General features: G+C 36.1%; 1 non-coding gene across 1 annotated transcript; it reads right to left on the reverse strand.

Annotated features, from left to right (window-relative positions):
* Positions 1–5,069: 5,069 nt before the first annotated feature.
* LOC125355863 lies at positions 5,070–5,175 on the reverse strand. Its single transcript, XR_007211784.1, has one exon. It is a non-coding gene; the product is annotated as a U6 spliceosomal RNA (small nuclear RNA).
* Between the last annotated feature and the right edge of the window lie 3,532 nt (positions 5,176–8,707).

Genomic DNA, 8,707 nt, shown 5'->3' on the forward strand with positions numbered 1-8,707 from the left:
ACTAATCGGAATACTATACACTGATATTGGTAGTGAAAATATAAATTCTTCCAGAAGCTTTTCTGCTCATATACTGTAATATTTATATAATATACAATGCGGATTTGAGATTATGGGGTTTCTAAATACATATTCAGTTAATTTTATCTAAAAGTGGATTGTAGGACAAGGCTAGGTAAAAGTGAAAGTCCTTTGAGTGTTGATTGCAGGAAACACCACTAGGACAGTAGGGAAGTGAGATAGATGGGAAGAAAGCAGGTAAAACGCGGGTTACCAAGCAAGGTACTACTTCAGGCTATTAACATATTATCATGCTGGTAGAAATGGGGAGGTAGAACAAGCTTTAAAGTCATCCCACCTGAGCTGTCATAAGTGTAAACAGCATGTATTTTTGTACAACTTTTGTCAGTTCTGGAGTTCTATTCTCTAGCATCATTAATTGGCTAGGACTTCTGACCTGCTAAGAGACAATGCATACTTTGAAAGTCAGAAAATTGCTAGGTAAAAGTGGGCCTAAGGCTGTATATGATAGTTTGATTCCCATAGTGAGAAAAGTAGAGGGTTGAGGTATACATAGGGAGTATTAGCAGTACATATACTAGAAATTATCTTGAAAATGACCGAGAATGCCACACTGCTCATGGTAGATAACACACAGAATGAATTATAATTTTTACTCAATATACATTTTAAAATATATGTGAAAATACACTGAATAAAGTAAAGTGAAACAAGTTGAATCTTGGGATAGTAACATTAACTCTCTAGGTCCTAAGTTTTAGAATAATACCATATGTAATACATCCTGACATGGAGCAGTGCCTACTAGATAAAAAGCATGCCTTATTTTTATTTTTCAAAAGATGGATATTGCTGTGAGATCTAACTAATAAAAAAACAAATAATAGAGTGTCAGAGCTAAAAATAATAACTCTCTGAGGCTCAGTGATGAAATAATAAAATGTTCCACTCCTATGAACAACTCAATGAATGGATGCAACGATAAAAATGTATCTTCTTTTAACTTTCAAAAGATCACTTAAAACCAACACGAAGACATATATTACATTTTGGATTTTTCATTTATTTCAAAAATTAAACATTACAACTTGGATGAGAGATATTGCAAGTATTCAAAATATCTCAGATTTATATAACAGATAAATTTGTTCAGAATAAAAACTGGAAAAATACTCAGTTAAATATTCAAAATATTTTGCTTTTTTATACTAAGAAAATAGGCAGACTGAAGTGACCTACTTCCACCAGTATACTCTAAAAGTTACCTTTCCACAAGATTCCAGGCCAATCAATGATACTGGACATACTACGAATAGCACAAAATTACTAAGAGTTTGGTCAACCTTGTGCAGGCCAAGGAGTCTATTATTATTATTTTGATATTTTATATATATATTATTATCAAACTAAATTACAGAGAGGTTACAGTTGCATACATTAGGCATTGGATACATTTCTTGTACTGTTTGTTACCTCGTCCCTCATTCCCCCTCTCCCCCCTCCCCTTATCCTCTCCCCCCGCCCCGTGAGTTGTTCAGTTCATTTACAACAAACGTTTTGCAAGTATTGCTTTTGTAGTTGTTTGTCTTTTTTTACCCCATGTCTCTCGGTTTTGGTATTCCCTTCCAATTTCCTAGTTCTAATACCAGTATACCCGATTTCTAATATACTCACATAAGATACAGAGAAAGTATAGGTATAACCACAGGATGGTGATACAAGAAGAACATCAATAATAAAGGCTACCTTTACACATGGCACGTTGAAAGTAGTTACAACTGTGATATAACTATCTTTTCCATAACATGGAGGTCATTTCACTTAGCATTATCTTATGTGTTTGTAAGGGTATAACTATTGGGCTCCTGTGATCCTCTGCTGTGACTTGCCTAAACCTGTGTTAATTATTCCCTATAAGGGAGACCATTGTGTCCATGTTTCTTTGGGTCTGGTTCACTTCACTTAGTATAACTTTTTCCAAGTCCTTCCATTTCCTTACAAATGGAGCAATGTCATTAATTCTGATAGAGGCATAAAATTCCATTGTGTATATGTACCACATTTTCCTGATCCATTCTTCTACTGAGGGGCATCTGAGTTAGTTCCAGATTCTAGCTATGAAAAATTCAGCTGCAATGAACATTGTTGTGCTGCTGGTTTTAGTGTGATTATGTGTGTGGTCTTTTGGATAGATAACCAAAAGTGGGGCTGCTGGGTCATAGGGGAGTTCTATGTTTAGTCTTCTGAGGAATCTCCATATGCTTGCCAGAGTGGCTGAACCAGTTTACATTCCCACCATCAATGGAGTAGGAATCTCTTTTGGCCACATCCCCTCCAACAATAGTTATTCTTAGTTTTCTTGATATAGGACATTCTTACTGAGGTGAGATGGAATCTCAAAGTTGTTTTGATTTGCATTTCTTTTATGGGCAGTGATGTAGAGCACTTTTTCATATGTCTCTTGGCCATTCTCATTTCCTCATCAGAGAAGTCTCTTTGTAAGTCTTTAGCCCACTTGATGAGGGGGCTATTGGTTCTTTGCGGTTTTGTTTTGGAGGAAGGAATTATTTTTAGTTCTGCATATATTTTAGAGATGAGGCCTTTGTCCGTTGAATGGCCAGTAAAGATCTTCTCCCAATCTGTGGGTTTTCTGTTTATCTTGCAAGCTATGTCCTTTGCCCTGCAGAAGCTCTGCAGTTTGATGCAGTCCCATTTGTCTAACCTTTCTTTGATTTTTAGCCTTTCTGGGGCTTTGTCAAGAAAGTTCTGTCCTGTGCCAAGGAGCCCAAGTGTTTCTCCTACTTCTTCGATTAGTGTTTTCATGGTGTCTGTTTTGATTTCTAGATCTTTGATCCATTTGGAATTGATTTTGGTGCAAGGTGATATATAAGGATCTTGTTTTAGTTTGTTGCATTTGTTAAACCAGGTTTGCCAGCACCATTTGTTAAAGATGTTATCTTTCTTCCAGACTATTGTTTTAGCTCCTTTATCAAAGATTAAGTAGGCATAGTTCTGTGGGTTCATTTCTAAGTCTTCAATTCTGTTCCATTGGTCTTCAGGCCTGTTCCGGTGCCAATAGCAAGTTGGTTTTACTAAGATAGCTTTATAATACAACTTGAGATGAGGTATTGTAATTCCTCCAGCACCGTTCTTTCTGCTTGGGATTGTTTTTGCTATTCTAGGTCTTTTATTGTTCCATATGAATTTCTGGATTGCTTCCTCTATTTCATTATAGAATGGTGTCGGGATATTAATGGGTATTGCATTGAATTTGTAGATAGCCTTTGGCAATATTGCCATTTTGATTATATGAATCCTCCCAATCCAGGAGCATGGGTGGTTTTTCCATTTCTTTATTTCTGCCTTAATTTCATTTTTTATGTTTTTAAAGTTCTCATTGTAGAGGTCTTTCACTTCTTTGGTTAAGGTTATTCCTAGGTACTTTATGTTTTTTGAGGCGATTGCAAAGGAGTTGTTTTCCTTATTTCTGCCTCTGTCTTTGGGTCATTAGCATAGAGAAAGGCCATTGATTTTTGAGGGTTTATTTTATATCTTGCAACTTTGCCAAAGATTTGTATCAGCTCTAGTAGCTTGGGGGTTGAGTCTATGGCATTCCTTATGTATAGGATGAAGTCATCTGCAAAGTGAGAAAGTTTAACTACATCTTTTCCTATTTGGATCCCCTTTACATTTTCTTCTTGCCTAATTGCTCTAGCCAGGAATTCTAATACTATGTTGAAAGGAAGAGGAGAGAATGGACATCCCTGTCTTGTTCCTGACTTTAAAGGGAATGGCTTTAGTTTTTCACCATTTAGAGTTATGCTTGCTGTTGGTTTGTTATAAACTGCCTTTATTATATTCAGGAATGTTCCCTGGAATCCCAATTTTTCCAGGGCTTTTAGCATAAATGGGTGCTGGATTTTATCAAATGCTTTCTCCGCATTGAGTGATATAACCATGTGGTTCTTTACCTTGCTCTGGTTGATGTGGTGAATTACATTAATTGACTTGCATATATTGAACCAACTTTGCATCCCTGAGATGAATCCAGTTTGATCGTGGCGTATGATTTTTTTGATGACCTGAATTATTTTTGATGGCCAGAATTATGTTGAGAATTTTTGAGTCCATGTTCATCAGGGAAATTGGTCTATAGTCCTCTTTCTGTGATGAGTCCCTGCCTGGCTTTGGGATGAGGGTTATACTGTCTTCATAGAAAGTGTCTGGTAGTGAACGCTCTCTTTCAATTTTATTGAAGAGTTTGAGAAATATTGGTGTGAGTTCTGTTTTGAAGGCCTTGAAGAATTCTGCTGTGAATCCGTCTGGATCTGGGCTTCTCTTGGATTGAAGATCACTTATTGCCATTTCTATTTCAATACTGGATATGGGTCTGTTTAGAATGTTTAAATCTTCATGGTTGAGTTTGGGCATATGAATTTTTTCAAGAAAATCATCCATTCCTTCTAAGTTCTCGAATTTGTTAGCATAAAGGTTTACAAAATAGTCCCTTATTATGGTCTGAATTTTTGTTGTTTCTTTGATGATGTTACTTGATTCATCTCTTATCTTGTTTATTTGAGTGTGCTGCCTTCATTTTTCGGTCAGGTTTGCTAGGGGTCTGTCTAGCTTGTTGATTTTTTTCAAAGAACCAACTCTTTGTTTTGTTGATTCTTTCTATGGCTTTTTTAGTCTCTAATTGATTTAATTCTGATTTGATTTTAATTATTTGTGCTTCCATCTATTGATTTGGGGTTTGGCTTGTTGATCTCTTTCAAGTAAATTAAGGTGCTTCCTTAAATGGTTGAGTTACTGTTTCTCCAGATTGTTGGTATATGCAGTCAGAGATATAAATTTTTCCTCTGAGTACTGCCTTTGCTGTGTCCCAAAGGAGCTGGTACTTTGTGTCCTCACCTTGGTTGAATTCCATAAACATTTGAATTTCCGTTTTAATTTCTTCAATGACCCACTGATGGTTCAGCAGTGTGTTGTTTAGTCTCCATGTATTGTAGGATTTTCTGTGGTGGCTGTTTGAGTTGAGCTCTAATTTTAAAAATATGTAATGCTTCTGAATTTTCGTGTCATCCTTGTGCAGGTGCCATGCTAATCTTCTCTGTATCATTCCAATTTTAGTATATGTGCTGCCGAAGCGAGCACACGCCAAGGATTCTAGAATCTTTCCATGGATTTTGGTGAAAATCTATCCTTTACATATGACAGAGAACAACTCAAAGAAATTTTATTAGTAATGAGGGCCTCTGGTTTAGAAGATGAAGTCTAAAACAAAATTAACTCTGCCTCTGAACTTACTTTTGAGTTTTCTTTGTAGAAGATAGCAGCCTTGTTTCTCTGCTTCACTGCCCATTGGGGTTTAGTTTCTGCTGTTTTCCTCTTACCTGCTTCAGTTTCTTCGGTGACTTTTTGACATTGAACATTAGAGTAATCTATACCTGGTGGAGACCCTCCCAAGCAAATCCATTTCTGTGGAATGAACCAACACATAAAGAAAAATGATTTCAAAGTTGAACTGAAAGTGCAAGCCGAGGGTTCATGTCAGGAACTCTCCATTAAAAAAAAAAAAAAAAAAAAAAAAAAAGCCTCCATTTCAGTCACCCTGGAAATCATTTCAAGAGGAACTTCCCTGCAGATAATTTATCTTCTCTTTAGTGTCTTTTCTGAAAGTTGATGCTTTTATTGCACCTTTTCTTGCTGACACAACCCAGTGGCCTACTTTTCTTTTCATTCATTCTGTTACCTGAGAAGTGTAAGGAGACTCATTCTCATTTCTGCAAATACACATAACATATATAATATTTGTATTATATATACATATCTATCAATAGTTTAATTTTTGCTCATGGTAAATTTTCAAAATTATATTTTGCATTTTTAGTTATATTTGAAGGGAAAGCATTTTTACAAATTTAAAATATTACCTATTGCAGCTAAATGCTGTTTATTGTGAAGGTGAAATGTACTCCTTTATTTATTCATTGGATTGCCTGTTTAGTGTGATGTTGGGATTTGAACAAAGAGTTTTATGCTTGCTAGGCAGATACACTATCACTTGAGTTATGCCTCTAAGCCACTCTTGGCCTGATTACCTTTTAGATAGTTTCTCACTTTTCTCTGGGCTATGCCTGCATCACACCCTACCTCCCATGTAGCTGAGTGGACAGATACCAAATCACCACAATCCCTATTGGAAACTGAACAACATGGTTTTTGTTTCCTGTTTTTTGTTGTTTTTTGTTCATTTGTTTTTGTGTTCTTCTAAGTGGATCTTGTTCTAAAACATTCCTGATCTCTTTCTTCAGAGAAATTAGGATTACAGTTATGAGCTACTGGTGCCCAGCAAATTTGTTCATTTTTATGCGTATATTAAGTGGAGGACTGTTGGGGTTCTAGACCCCCTCTCCCCGTTTCTCCCAGGGAGATGCCCAAATCCCAAACTATGAAAGAAACTCAGCCCTATCCCTCCCACTGGTAGAAGGAGTAAAGCGTATCTTTGTGGACTTTGATAAGCTGAGGAGAAATGCCGAAATCCCCTTCCTCGTCAGTCCCCCTCACGTGCCCGGAGCCGATGCAGGAAAAGAAGTTTCGGGGAGTTGGTCTGGATGGTCCACCAGTCTCAGAAAGCTTTAATCGGGTGTGTGGGGGGTTATAATGGTAATGGTGGGCAGGAAGAGGAGGGACTAATTGAATATTAATGATTGGTTGCATGGGCTGTTCCTCAAGTGATGTTATGGAACTTCCTCTATGGGCAGAGACCACAACCCTCCCAAGAGCAGGGTCTCTGGGGGCTCCGTTGTCATAATGGCACGCATGTGTTCGCCCCCCAGGGGCGGGGACTTCTCTTCGGTTGAAGCTGGAAGGAGGCGGGATGGGTTAAAGCCACTGTCCTCTTAAAGGCACAGCCATCCCCAACAGAGGATATGTTCTATTTCTACATTTCTCACTATTAGTTTCATTCCTGTATTACCTGTTTTCTTTTTCTAGGTAGTTTATGAATTGCATTTATTAATTTTTATTCTAATTGCTTCTCATTATAAGGATAACTGAAATATTAAAGACATGTCTTCCCACAACTATCATTCTCATTTCTGAACATATAAAAATGCTCATAAAACCAATACAAACAGAAACTCAAACTTCTCTCTGAGATACCCTTTATATTTTGCTATACATTTTAAGCCATGGAAACTTAGTTCTCCACTACAACATCATACACAATGATGTATAATAATATCCTTAGGTGAATAGAACATTAAAACACATTTTTTCTAGTGTTAGATGGATTCTTTATCAAGTGATATATTTAGTACTTAGCAACACATAAAATGGAATCACCCATTTCCTTCCATAGGATTTCCAATTACAACTCAAAATATTCTTTGGAATCATTATATTCTATAATCTTGCCAATTTGCATTATTTACAGTTTTACTTTCCCTTTGGAAGACACCATTCTTTACAAATTCACACTTCATTTTTTGTTTGTAGAAAACAACCATACTGCCAGTAGTATTTTTTGAATTTTTTTCTGTAAACTGCTACCTAAATATTGGCTTGGCCAAATGTGCATGGCTCTGGGAAAAGTCAAGAAACACAACATATACTCTAGCACATGGTTAAATTAAAATTCAATTAAAATTTACTTTCATTACTCTAAATAAAATTATTATATTTCCATACTTTACTTACTATCTAGATCATACAATGGTACTGTTTACTGGATAAGTAGCATTGAATAACCATTGTTATGGAGATAATATTCAGGAGTTGATCCACAATCCATGGAAGTGTATTCTTAAATACAAGTGCTGACATGGTTTCTTGTGGCAGGAATAAAACCTATCAACTAAAAGCAACAAATCAACCCCAATTATTTTTTAAATATGAATTCAAATGCATTCTATATGTCCATAGTGGTTTGCTATGTAAAGAGGTAATAGAAAAATTGGGTATAATTTGCCAAGTACAAGTCAATTTACTAGAAATGGCAAAACTTTTTAGTGATTTATAAAATGCAGTATCACAATTAGATGAAATCTAACATACTTCTCAGAATTACGTATGGTACAATGTACCAATATTGTTTTGCTTCATTTTGTTTTGTTTTTTGCCAGTCCGGGGGCTTAAACTCAGGGCCTGAGCGTTATCCCAGGCTTCTTTTTGGTCAAGGCTAGCTAGCACTCTACCACTTGAGTCCCACTTCTGTTTTTTTTTTCTTTTTTCTGTATATGTGGTACTGAGGAATCAAACCTGGGGCTTCATCTATATGAGGCAAACACTTTACCACTATTTCCAGCCCTGAACCATTATTTTTATTGCAAAATTTGTTATATTCTACTCATGTTGATTTTACGAATACTGAATTTTCTAATCATACATATATGTTTTAGTATTTTAAATTTAAGTCTAACATTGTCCTAGGCTAGAAAACACATACACACACACACACACACACACACACACACACAACTGAAAGTCATTGCCAAGCAATGTATCTTAATGGCACAAGACTGAAATCATTTGTAAATGGGGTTTAAACTCAAGGACTCATGATTACTAGACAGATTCTCTATCTTGAAGTCATACTTCAAGCCCTATAATTCTTTGTATTAGGTTTTGAAAGTCAATATCATGTTTTAAAACATCACCAAATGGAGATAGAGGATAAATAAGT

This window comes from Perognathus longimembris, chromosome 7 (assembly GCF_023159225.1).
Source record: "Perognathus longimembris pacificus isolate PPM17 chromosome 7, ASM2315922v1, whole genome shotgun sequence".
In the NCBI taxonomy this organism is placed as follows: domain Eukaryota; kingdom Metazoa; phylum Chordata; class Mammalia; order Rodentia; family Heteromyidae; genus Perognathus; species Perognathus longimembris.